Here is a 13,374-nt window from a genome sequence, read left to right as displayed (position 1 = left end):
AGTGTTTTTTTGTTTGTTTGTTTGTTTTGTGTGTTTAAACGTGGATGTGATCATACTGCATGGATAGTTTTACAACTTTCCCCCCACTTAATACTATAAAATCCCACTTGCCATGATGTTATATACATCATATAAACATTTAAAATTGTTACTAAAATTCTACAGAGTAGACATACTTTTTTACTTTTGCATCTTATAAATAATACTGTGATGCAGAGTTTATGAATAAAGCTTTTGCTCTGTTTCAGATTTTTGCCTTCAGAAAGAATCTCAGCCATGGGACGAGGTTTCCATGTACATTTTTGTAAGTTGAATGACAGTGCCAAATTGCTTTTTAAACAGGTTGTTTCTGTTTATACTCCCACTCAATGTCTGGGAGTATCCTATTTATCTCATTAGCCTTGGATATTATCTTTTCCTTAAACATTTACTAATAATGATAGCCAAGGGAAATGTTACGATTTCTGGTCTGGTTGCTGTTGCCTAGTATGGAGTAAAATGAAGGTTTTGGAGTCAATTGTAACTGCTTTGGTCATGGCTTTGCCACTTTCCAGCTGTTACATTGAGCAAATTACTTCACTGCTTTGAGGTTTTGTTTGTTTGTTTTTTTAGTCATTGTCCTCCCCCCTCTATCCCCCAACACAGGGCTGTTGCCAATTATTAAAAGAAAGTCATATACAAGCATTTCACACCGATGGGTGGCACAGGATGAACAACTTCTGCATTTTCCATTGCAGAAGTATTTTACATACTTTTAATTCACGTGCCACCTAGGAACGTATTACGTGTTACCTTGACTATTATGCAGGCAACTTGATGTGGATAATTCCTCCAATCCAGGAAGAAGGTCAGGGAGCAATCTTGTAGTTAAAACACAATCACACCTGGTTTCCATCCTGGAGAAATGGGCAATCTAAAGGCTTTGGAGTTAAACTCTCAGAGCTTTTCATTGTTTGCGGGGCAGTGGCGGAAAGTCACGGAAGAGTAAGCGTCGTCAAAGTGATCTATGGAGAGTTCCAGGAAAAGCTGCTGTCTCAGGGAAGGCAAACGGTGAGGAAGGAAGGATATGAGTTATTGTTCTATAAAAGTTAAGTATGCTTGTGAGGTTTTACTTGAATCTAACGTTTGTTCATAAAAGGTAAACTATATGAAGTGTTGTAAACAGGGCAAACGAGGCTAAAGTTGTGCTCTTGCTGCTTTTTCATAGTCAAAGCAAGTTTTGGTCTTAGAACTCCATCTACTCCCGGCCAGTACCACGCCTAGGCTGGTGTTATATACTATGATCCGATGTCTTTCTCTAAATTTAAAAATAATTTAGGTTTTGGTGGCTCTTTGGGGGCCCCACTTCCAACTTTTTAATGGACTCCACCACTGCCAAAGAATGCGGGGTGGCATACAAAATCACCCAATATCCTTGCCTGGATACAAATCTGCATTCTCGTTTGAGGACATATCCAAAAGCAAGTTTTTCTAGTTGGGTCAAACCTGCCAACACAACTTAAACGCTCTTTGTTGCAAATACAAATTCCCCTGCAAGGCCCATTTTCCTCTCCAGATCCAGGCTTTTCAAGCCTAACAGCCAACACACACGCTCCATTCGGTCTTGGGGTCCCTGCGGGGGGGAGTCCTCCCCGGGGCCCGCGGAGCCGCCCGCGGCGCGTGTTCCGGCTCCGGCGCGAGTTTCAAGTTTCCACGCGCGGGCGCGGCGGGCGCAGAGGATCCGGCTCCGGGTGGGGCGGCCCCGCACCGCCCGCTTCCCTCCAGCCCGGCCCCGGATGGGGTCCCCCTTCCTCGGCGCGCGGCCCGCTTCCCTCCGGGCTCCGCTGTCCCGCCCGGCGAACCCCGCCGACGCCCCGCGAGGGGGCCGCGGGGAGGCGGGGCGGGGCGCTCGGGGCGGGGCGGGGCGGGCGGCGGCGGTGCGCTCTGGCCGCCGGCAGGGGGAGGCGGGGGGCGCGGGGCAGCCCCGCCTCCCCCCGCCCCCGGAGCCGCCGGGCGGCCATATTGCGGAGCCGTCTGCGGCGGCGGCGGCACCGGCTCTCCTCTCCGGCCCGGACTCTGCCGCGCCTCTCGCTCCTCCGGCCGCAGCCGCGCCGCCCGCCCGCCCGCCCGCGCTCAGCGCCCCGCCGCCTCGGGTGGGAGGACCGCTCGCCGTGGGTAAGCCGCCCTCCCTCTCCGCCCGGCTTCCCCGCTCCCCGGCTCCCCGCTCCCCGGGCTCCCGGCTCCCGCTCCCCGCAGAGGCGGCGGGAGGCGGCGAGAAGTTGCGGGGCCCGCGCTGCCCGGGCCTCGCGCGCCTCCCCGTTCGCGCCCTGCGGGCCGCGGCGCCGCCCTAACGGCCCGGCCGGCCAGGCCGCTCCCGGGCCGGGGGGACCCCGAGGCCGGCCCGAGTGGTGACCGGCCGCGGCCCGGACCTGCCGCCGCGCCATTCCCTCCCTTCCCCCGGCGGGCGCGGGTCCGCCCGGGGCGCCGGCCGGGACGCTGTCTCCGGGCGGGCGGGCGGGTGGGTCCGGGCGCCTGGGCGCGGCCCGGCCCGCCGCGCGCCCCGGGGCGGTTTGGAAATGCAGCCCGGGAGCGGGTAGGCGCCGTGCGGGGCGGGCTGCCCCCGGACTCCCCCGGCCGCCGGCGGGGCGGGTGTTGAGTTACTAGAGAGCGTGCGGCCGCCCTCGTGGCCCGGGGATGGCGCGTTCCGGGTTCGGGGCGCGCCCCGCGCCGAGGCCGCGCGCCCGCTGCCCGCTACCTGCTGCCCCGCCGGCCCGGAGCCCCCGCTCCCTGGGCCCGAGCAGCCGCCTCAGTGCCTGAGCGCCGGCAGACAGGCCGAGTTCCCCCAGTCCCTCTTCCTTCGAGGGGCTCTGCACCGAGGGCCCGGGCTCCCGGGAAACTCGGGGGACATGCGTGGCTGCAGTTGAAGAAAAGCACCTCACTTCCGATGCAGAGGTCGTGGCTCTGTAACCACTCCCATTATTTGGCGTTTTCTTTCCCTTTAGGCTTTAGTGGTGGTTATTAATGAGGTTGGAGGTGTGAAGTCAACTTCATCAAAGATGATACAGCTTTTGAAAGTCAGTTGAGATTTTCAAGAAGACATTTGCATGATGTGAGCCCAAAAGCCCGGGATACTTCGGGTTTATCTGGTGAACGAGTACTTGGACGCAGTAGACATTGCGATCTATTGTTTATGGTGCATTTTTTTTTTTTTTGAACACACACTAAATAAGTACCCTTTTATGTTTCTGACGGAGTTCTGAGTGAACAATTGCCCCGTTCATTTTGCTGGATAAATAATGGTTTAATCCCATTTGCCAAAACAGCAGGATTAGTTTTGAGAAGAGATTAATACTCAGACTGCTGTATTTTCAGAATATCCTCCAGAGAGATTAATAATAATAGTTTACCTCCAGGAGGACAGAATGTAGAACATTCATTTTGAAGTCAATAGTATGCTGTAAAAAGGATTGCACCGACTTTGTTTCTTTGTTTACTAGTCACTTTTGTATAGGGTGGGATTTAATAAGCAGTACATTATTAGTAAGGAAGGAATATGTCAGACATTGGAGTGCTTTACAGTTTCATTTAAATGAGACAAAATTTGTCTGTGGCGTTTAGAAATAGTAAATTTTTGCCCTTGTGGATTGATTATGTATTGTTTTGTTTACTCCCATAACTTCACACAGGAAGGAGCAGGTACGAGAACTCAGAAATATTTGTATATGGAAAGTATATTGCATCTGCCCTTTGTTTTACTCGTTACTTCTTAATTGGAAATTAAATTCATTCTTTTTCCTGGTGTAAGAAATGACAGGTTCTACTATTCTTTCTCCCTCTTGCTAACTCTCAGTAGTCTCAGGGAGAGGGAACAAGGGTTGTTTCTTGTTTATTACTTCACTATTCCCAAGAGCAGAATTGAATTTTATTTTTATCTTTTGCATGCTGTTGAAAGTGTACATATTTCGTTTTAACATATTTCGTTTTAATTTCAGTTCTCAATCTTTAGTCTATGTGTAGTCTGATATAGTAGAGTCTGAAATGTTGGGTGATGGTAGGAGCCTTGATTTTCATTCATTTCTAACTTTCTGCATTTTAAAAACGGTAAATTTTAATGCTTCCCAAAGACCAAAGCCTAAAAAAAAAACAAACTGTTCTATTAATATTGTAAAGACTGAGCTGTGCTGGTAGAGCATACCTGATAGGGTAGCTAATAGGATTTTATTCTACTTTTGTGAATCTAGGAAATAGATTCTCGGATGGTGTGGATCTCCTGCAGACCAAAAGCTAGGGTGCACTTTTTTTTTTTTTTTTTAATATATTTTTATTGATTTTAGAGAGGAACTGAGAGGGAGAGTGAAACATCAATGATGAGGGACAATTCCTGATTGGCTGTCTCCTGCGTGCCCCTATTAGGGATCAAGCCCCAACTGTGGCATGTGCCCCGACAGGAATCGAACCCCTGACCCTTCAGTGTACAGGCGGCTGCTCTGTCCACTGAACCAAACCAACTAGGGCGAGGGTGCACTTCTTACCCACGGCGATACCACTCTTGGGTACTGAATCTGTGGAACTGGATTGAATTGCTGTGGACTCCACCCTTACCAGGTGTTTTAAGCCTCAGGCTGATGCTGTTAGGGGAACCCCCGGAGCTTCTGTGCTCACCTCTTAACCTCAGTAGAGGTGGCCATTCTGACCCTGGAGAGTGCCTCAATATCTAGCTTCTTTCAGAGAACTTCTGTCTTTCCTACTCGTTTTAGTTCCTGGAATATTTCTCAGTATTAATTTATAGTGAATGTATATTTTAAACCATTTTAAAAGACTAAAAAAGTAACACGTCTTAGGAGAAAGTTTAAAGACCCCAAAAGTTGTAAAGGGAAAAGTAAAAGTCTTCACTCCCCAGAACCCTCCAACCTCTTTTCCAGCCATGTTTCTCATTGGTAATTGCTATTAGCAATCCCTTGTATATAGAAAATGCCAGTACTTATAGGTGTATTTATTTACTTTAAAGTCTGTAAAAATAAGGTTATTTTATAACAGACATTGAAAGGGTGTTTATTACTGTTAAACATTAATGTTTCTCAGAAGTTTGTCATTTGAATGGAATAACACAATGGAATTTCCTATAACAGCTATTTTTCAGTTGGGTGCCACAAGAATTTTTAAAACATACAATACCTGACCTCTTTTCCCTTAGTTTGTCAAATAAAAATGACAACAGCCAATACAACAGTAGCTGTCTAGTGTGAATGAATCAAAATTATACCAATTTTTTTTTGTCAAACGGGCAAAAAATATATTTTTGGTGTACTACAGAATTTTAGTAATTATGTGTACCATGAGATGAAAAAGGTTGAAAATTGCTGTCCTATAATAATTCTTAAATGTGCCTACATATATGTGCAAGTTTTCTTGACTAATGATTAAAGGTGAAATTCACCTTTTGTTCTCTTAGAGTACGGTGTATAAATGCCAGTGGAAAATGGTGTCCTTTGAAAAAGGGTTTATTGTTTTGGGTGGTGAAATGTCCATATAATGCATACCTTTGTACCAGGGATCTGTTTGGAAAGAAAATATGGTCCATTTGATTTACTTCTTTATTTCTTCTATTTTTAACTCTAATTTCAGCTTCCTGAAAAAAGAGCTGTTCATTCAGGTTAGATATATAGGGTGATTTTTTTTTTCTTTGAATAATTATTATGTATGTAGTGAAATCTTTTCAAATTCACTAATTTAAAATACTTATTTATATTTGATGAGTAGATGCAAATTTGCATATGAATAAATTTTTTTTTTCTATTGTAACGTTACATTTCAATAGCATGTTATATACAACTAAGGTAACTAGACTTTATATCACGTGATCTAATGGGTATGAATAGAATGTTCAAGAGAAGTTTGTTACTTTTCTACATAGTTTATACTACTACACATTTTAAATAAACTTTTTAAGTTCCAGTAAAGTTGATTTGTTTAAGAGAGACATTCTCTTTACTGTTAACCATTTAAAGATCGGGTCAGCAAACTGGTTTGCAAGGCCAAATCCAGCCTGCTTTTGCAAACAAATTTTTTAAAAAAATCAATTCTCACCTGAGGATATGTTTTCACTGATTTTAGAGCAGTGGTTCTCAACCTTCCTAATGCCGCGACCCTTTAATACAGTTCTCATGTTGTGGTGACCCCCAACCATAAAATTATTTTCTTTGCTACTTCCACCCACAGGTTGAGAACTGTTAGCAGGGTCTCCCAAGACCATCAGAAAACACAAATATTTACATTACAATTCATAACAGTAGCAAATTACAGTTACGCAGTAGCAACGAAAATAACTTTGTGGTTCCATGTCACCACAACATGAGGAACTGTATTAAAGGGTCATGGCATTAGGAAGGTTGAAAACTACTGTTTTAGAGGGAGGAAAGAAGAGAAAGAAAGTAGCATCCATGTGAGAGAGAAACATGGATAGGTTGCCTCTCCTTGGTGTAGGTGCCCCCACTGGGGACTGAACAGCAACCTAGATATGTGCCCTAATGGGAATCAAACTCATGCCCTTGATGCTCCAACCAACTGAGCATGTGGGCCAGGGGTGTAAATAAAGTTTTATTGGAACACAGAAATGCCCATTTGCTTACCTATTGGTTGCTCTTGAGCTATAATAGCATAGTTTGTGGGGGTTTTTTTTTGCAAAACCTAAAGTAAATACTATGTAGGCCTTTATAGAAAAAGTTTTCTAACCCCCGATTTAGAAAAAACAAAACAAAACACCTTAGTGAAAGAATGTCTTACAGTATCAATGAAGGATGTACTGCATTGTTTTGTTTTCTCTACAATTACAGAAACTATAAAGTTACGAATTTCAGTGTCAGTAATTGGTATATGTATTTTTTTGAGTTGTAGGTAGTCTCTGGGCTTTCAGGACCTTAAATGTTTCTTTGTGAAAAGTTGTAATTAATAAGGATGGCTGCAGGTAAAATTGTAAAGGGAGCAGTCCTCATTTCAAGTCCTTATCACTTAAGATGCTTTGGCTGTTATAACAGAAAAGTCTCAAACATGTTTCAATCATGAGGAAATTTGCCATCTTACATAATAAAGTCCACAGGCTCAAGAATGACAATAATGACACCAGGACTCATTCTCTTACCAGTTCTCTGCCCTGGGTTTTCCCTTCAGCTTCATAGTTAAAATTGCTTTCCCTTCTAAAATTGCTTTCCCTTCCAATATGGCTGCAGCAGGGCTAGCATCCCATTCCATCCAGTACCCAGCTGTTTGTCTTCCGGAAGCCAGCTGCCCAGCAGATATCTAGTCTCATTGGTCAGGATTGGGTACTTTATATACCTAACCAGTCACTGGCGATGGTAATGGAATGGTCCTTCTAACTGTTCCCATTAGATTATTTTCCCCAGACATATACCAAATGTCTGGTATTCTTTCTTACGCCCATTCAAAATCAGATCCAAGATTGATCTGTCATACATAATCTACCATGAATATGTGAGTTCTTATCTTTATGGGTACCACATTTATTTAAATTATGTAATGAAAGCATTGATTTCCTGCTAAAACACTTTAAGGCAGGGGTAGACAAACTATGGCCTATGAGCCAAATCCGGCCTGCTGCCTGTTTTTTCAGTTTTATTTGAATGCATTATAACTCACTTGTTTACATATCACCTGTGTCTGCTTTCAGGCTACAACTACAGAGGTGTTGCAACATAGACTTTAAGATCCACAAAACTTAAAAGGTTTACTTCTCTAGTCCTTCACTGAAAAAGTTTGCCAACCCCTGCTTTAAGATATTTTTCATACATTCAGATACTTATAATCGTATGCCAGATACTCTTTACATTTGAGGTGTAAACTACAGAGAAGGTCACAATCTGATGGAATATAGTTATGCCATATTGTACATCATAAAGTGTGTTAAGCACTTTTGTGTGTATAAACAAGTAAATATTTCAGTGCAACAGATTTGAACCTATCTTTGTTTTTCTATTTTAAACATTTGTTATGAACTTTTTATGTTTCCATAAAGGTAAAATGAGGAAATTGGACTGGATTTAATTCTTTTGGTGTTTAAAATTAATTATAGCAAATGATAATGTTATTTGTTTTTCTACCTACCTTGGGAATAATACAGATTGGTATTTCTTTTAAATTTATGAAATTAACTTAGAAGATAATGTAAATTCAATGTAAAACTTTAAAAAATATTATAGTTTTCCTTTATTTTTAAGTTCTAGATATTGCATTTTCGTTAACATATTTTGCTAAAAATATTGAGTATTTCATTTCCTTGAAAATATTCTTGAACAAAAGTAATTTCCTACCAAAAAAGTACTTAATTTCTTATTTAGAACTGCATATCACCCTTACACGAAGTTCGTTTATAGAGGGGATTATACCAGCATTAATGTGTTCTGGTCATTGGTTGGGATGAACTTGTCTAGAATGATGTTAGAAAAGGGCAGAATGTCAAGCGCCCAGGACTAGGATATCGATGGACCTCTGACTTTGTTAATTAGCCTTAGTACTTTGTGCAAGTCACTTACCTGGACCTGCATTTCCTCATTAGAAGAATGAGGGATTGTGACACCTATGTTAGGCAGAGGGAGGAAGGGCTGTTAGGAAAACTAAGTGATGTAGGTAAAGTGGTTGAAGAGGGAGCATTCTGCAGCTACTTCCTCCATTCACTACCCCTGTCCTTGCTTTCGGCTATTTCTTTATTTGCAAAATGGGGCTTACAATTCTTGTCCTTTTTGTTTCACTTAGGGAATCACATGGCATTATGTAGGTAAAAGTGCATTATTTCTATTAAATACAGTCTTAAGACTGAGCTAAACATATAATAAACATAGTCCTGTATATATTAGAGGTTTTAAGCCTATGTATGGGTCTGTGAACGTGGATAAGGAAAAAGGTTACATTTTTACATACTTCCTTTCCTTATGGAAGTGGGCTGCAGTAGCAATTACTAGCAGTGGCAGAGACTGTATCCAATAGAAATTGCAGATCCATTTCTGTTGCAGATATCTTAAAACGACATTCATACTCATCATTACTTAGAAGTTTATTATTAGGCCCAAAAGTAGAGATTGTTTAAAGATTAACAAAGAAGCATATATATTACTGTTTTATAAATTTGTGCTTTTTATATTTTGATAATTTCAATGTGATTTTTGGTGTTATTTTAGTGTGTGCATTTTAAAACTGTCGCTTATTGATTAATTTTTGAGAGAGAAAGGGGGAGAGAAACATTGATTTGTTATTCCACGTGTTTGTGCGTTCATTGGTAGATTCCTGTATGCGTCCTGACCAGGGCAGGGATTGAGCCCACAACCTTGGTGGGACAATGCTAACCCACTGACCGACCAGGCCAGGGCCTATCGTGTGCATTTTAAAAATACTTTTCTAGGAAGAGCTGCGTAGGCTTCTCCAGAGGAGCCCATGGTGGCAGAAGATTAAGAACTTTTTTTGTAGATGCTGTTATTGGTTCAGTTTATTGGCAGAGGAATTCTTTTGTCATTTTTTTAGTCCATGGAGAGACCAAAATTGTGTTCAGAGATTTCTTTTGTGTCTCAAAAAAAACAACAACAACAAAAAACAAACAAAAGAACAGGTAGGTTTGGATAAAAGACAGAAAAAAATTACATTTAGGCTTAGGGAAAAGAGTATCTTAAGAGTAAAATTAGGCAGCCTGGTATAAATTATTGAAGCTTTAATGGAGACCTAGTATGGACTAGACTTAACACCTGTTTTACCACCTGACAGGTGGGAAGAGTCTGTTTTGCTGCTGACTTACTAGAGCTCAAGGTGTGGAGTCTGAGGCTGTTTTTCCATTGTGTGAGGTAGAGAGGAGGCTGTTAAAGGACAAAGAAGAGAATGCTTTATTTATAAAATGTGACACATTTAGTGTCTGAGGACATACTCATACATGAAATATTTTGGAAGTGGGACATGTATTCTGGCAGCCTCTCTTGATTTTTGGTTATTTTGCTGCCATGATTGTGCTTCATTGCTTATGGGAGTCAGTATGGAAAAAAAGGTAGGGTGAGATCACTCTAAGAAATGAATGAAGAGTGGGGAAGAGGGAAGACTTTTCCCCCTCAATAACTAGGTGTTAATATACAGTGGTTTAAGTGATTATATATTGCCATTTTTTAGAAGGGAAGATACTGACAGTATTCAAGATGACTCATTTGGAGGTGGGACCTATGACATGTTTCTAGGTATCATGTCTTTTCATATGACATTTGTCTGTTCTAACAGATGCCAGTTTCAAGAATAATATACTAATATAACCAGAAGTTCTAAAAATGTTCAATTGAGGTTAAATAATTTTATGATATATTTTTCAATCACTTAATTAGCTAAAAATGTATGTTTTAATTACATATATACACAGCCTTAACCTAAAATATTTAAGGCAGAATTCTTATCTATATCATAGTATACTAGAGTCCTGGTGCACGGATTCGTGCACTGGTGGGGTCCCTTGACCAGACCTTCAGGGATTGAGCCAAAACTGCCCAGTACATGGATTCGTCTAGGGCAGTGGTTAGCAAACCCTTTAGTCAACAGAACCAAGTATCAACAGTATGATTGAAATTTCTTTTGAGAGCAAAAGTTTTTAAACTTAAACTTCTTCTAAAGCCACTTGTTCAAAATAGACTCGCCCAGGCCATGGTATTTTGTAGAAAAGCCACACTCAAGGGGCCAAAGAGCCGCATATGGCTCGTGAGCCACAGTTTGCTGACCATGGGTCTAGGGGGCATGTCTGGCCCATCTTGCCTAGTCCCAATCAGCCAGACCCCAGCAGTAAGCTAACCTACCAGTCAGAGCATCTGCCCCCTGCTGGTCCGTGTGCAGGGTGGAAAGAAAAGTCGGACACTTAGCATATTATGCTTTTATTTTATAGGATATATTGTATAGGATAAGCTAGTAACTGACATACACACAATTTAGTGAAATCCTCATCTGATTTTTAAAATGAAGTTAATAAAAATAAGACTGATTAGAATTAAGTGCTCAGTTCTGTATATCTAGATACCATTTGTAAGGATATCTGCATTTTTACTTAGTTATAAAGGGGGGGGTGCATAATTCTGTCTTTTTGCTTACCTATGTAAATGGTGACCACAATCTGTCATAATATACCCCACGAAAAACTAGTTCATGTCACATGGTTTTAACATTAATTGTGGTTTTAATCATTGGCTGTTATAATGAGTGCAGCTGATAATATTTTGATACAGGTTATCTTCTTTTGGGATATACAGGTAGTCCTCGGATTCCATTGGATTCCAAGTATGTTGTTTCATGATTACGTCGCCATCTCCCATTTATTTATTTTAAAAAAGTCCCATCATTTTGACGTATGTACATATGTGCTTTATGTTTTTTATTATTAATTTACCACAAGGTCAGGAATTGTTATTTATCTTTTAAATTTTTACTGTTTCACTTCATTACTGCTGTGTATGTGCTCCATGTGAGTGATGTAGGTGCTTACGTAGGTGGGTTCCAACTTGTGAAAATCACATTACGTTGCTCCGTAGGAATTGATCTTGATGTAACCAAGGACCTACTATATTCCAGAAGTAGAATTTCCTGTTCAGAAACACTTTTTAGCTTTTTCTATGTACTGACAACTTATTTAAAAAATATATATATTTTATTGATTCTTTTTTACAGAAAGAAAGGGAGAGGAGTAGAGAGTTAGAAACATTGATCAGCTGCCTCCTGCACACCTCCTACTGGGGATGTGCCCGCATCCAAGGCACGTGCCCTTGACCGAAATCGAACCTGGGACCCTTCAGTCTGTAGGCCGACGCTCTATCCACTGAGCAAAACTGGTTTCAGCACACTTTAAAAAATTTTTTTTTATTGTTGAAATTATTACAGATGTCTGTTTTTGTTTGTTTTTCTCCATCGATACCCTTCTCACACCTTCCCTTTCCTGGGTTTGATCCCGGTCAAGGGCATGTACCTTGGTTGCAGCCTAGATCCCCACATGCAGGATGCAACCAGTCAATGTTTCTCTCTCTGTCTCTCCCCCTCTCTTCCACTCTATCTAAAAAAATCAACGGAAAAATATCCTCAGGTGAGGCTTAAATAATAATAAATTAAAAGATGCTACTGTATATATGATTTTAAAATCTGCCTTTTAACTCAGTAGTTTGCGAATAACTTGCCATATCATTTAATATTTTTTGATAACATTTTGATTGGCTGTGTTGCAGTCTAACAGACCCTACAAATATTTCTAAACCTCTTAACTAATCTCTCAGTATTCACATAATTAACTTCTTAGTCTTACATGTACTCTTATAATAGCATTATGACTGGAATCTTTGCAACTATACCATTTACACATTTGTTATTTTCTTTGAATAAGTATTCACAAGTGAAATTATTTCTCACCTTTTTTAATACAAAAAGAGGAAGACAGGTTAGTATATGGTAGAACTCTGGATTCTAGGTTTCAAAAAGACTCTTGGGTCACTTATGGCCCATGTGAGTTAGGACCAGTCACTTTTGTTCAGATGTTTTTATAAAGTATCCATGATGCGGCCTGTTTTATTATCTCCTAATTTTTGTTAGTAGAAAATTAAATGATGTATACGAACATACAACAATGAAGTATTCTATAAATATAAGGCATTGTTGAATAACCACTCTATATTCAACTGTTAAATAAGGAGATAGAACAGCATTATTCTCACATAACTTAAAATTAACTGCAGTAAAATAAGGTGAAGACTAATTTGGGTTTTAAGAGAGAACACTGGTCTGAAAATACACATTTTTAGAAGCTTCTTTTAGAAGTTAACTGAATCTGTCTTTATTTGCAAAAGCTCTGGTAAGGTCCCACACTTACCACAGTTCATTTAGGTCAGTTAGGCTTGTTGGAGGTTTAAAAAATGTAATTAACTTGTGTAAAACCTGATTTGTGTGTATTGATGTATCATATACTTTTTATGTCAGCAGAGTTCTTTTTAAATCTAAAACTTCAATAATGTATTATTTTGATTCAAAGGTCCTTTTCAATAGATTATAACTTGAAGTAATTCGAATATCAAAAACTTGGTAAATTATTTCTTAAAGGAAAAAAATACAGTCCTACCATTAGTATTTTAGTAATACATAGCTTCAGAAATTCTGCATACCCACAAACTTGGTATTTATTTAACCTGATGAGAGATGTTACATACCCAGTATGTATATAAGAAGAACTGTTGAATGAAAATAGAAAATGGGAAAGAAATAATAGCTAATACTTTGCTAGAATTTAGAAAAGCATCAGTTGTTAGAAAGCTTACCTCATTTTGAACAAAGTAAATAAAAGCAATTCTGAAGAACACCTCTATTTCCCTCAAGAAATCTTAAAGGGAAGCAGAG

General features: G+C 40.6%; 1 protein-coding gene across 2 annotated transcripts in view; it reads left to right on the top strand.

The window, feature by feature from the left end:
- The first annotated feature begins 1,968 nt into the window (after positions 1–1,968).
- The window catches only part of RDX (radixin), an 88,565-nt gene continuing 77,159 nt past the window's right edge, over positions 1,969–13,374 (top strand). For both annotated transcript variants that reach the window (XM_036428298.2, XM_036428297.2), the window contains exon 1: positions 1,969–2,154. The gene's annotated coding sequence lies outside the window, so the exon portion shown is untranslated. The remainder of the gene's footprint in view (positions 2,155–13,374) is intronic.

This window comes from Pipistrellus kuhlii, unplaced genomic scaffold (assembly GCF_014108245.1).
Source record: "Pipistrellus kuhlii isolate mPipKuh1 unplaced genomic scaffold, mPipKuh1.p scaffold_m20_p_9, whole genome shotgun sequence".
NCBI lineage: Eukaryota > Metazoa > Chordata > Mammalia > Chiroptera > Vespertilionidae > Pipistrellus > Pipistrellus kuhlii.
Note: the sequence above shows the minus strand (reverse complement) of the source record. Positions and strands in the feature narration are given on the sequence as shown.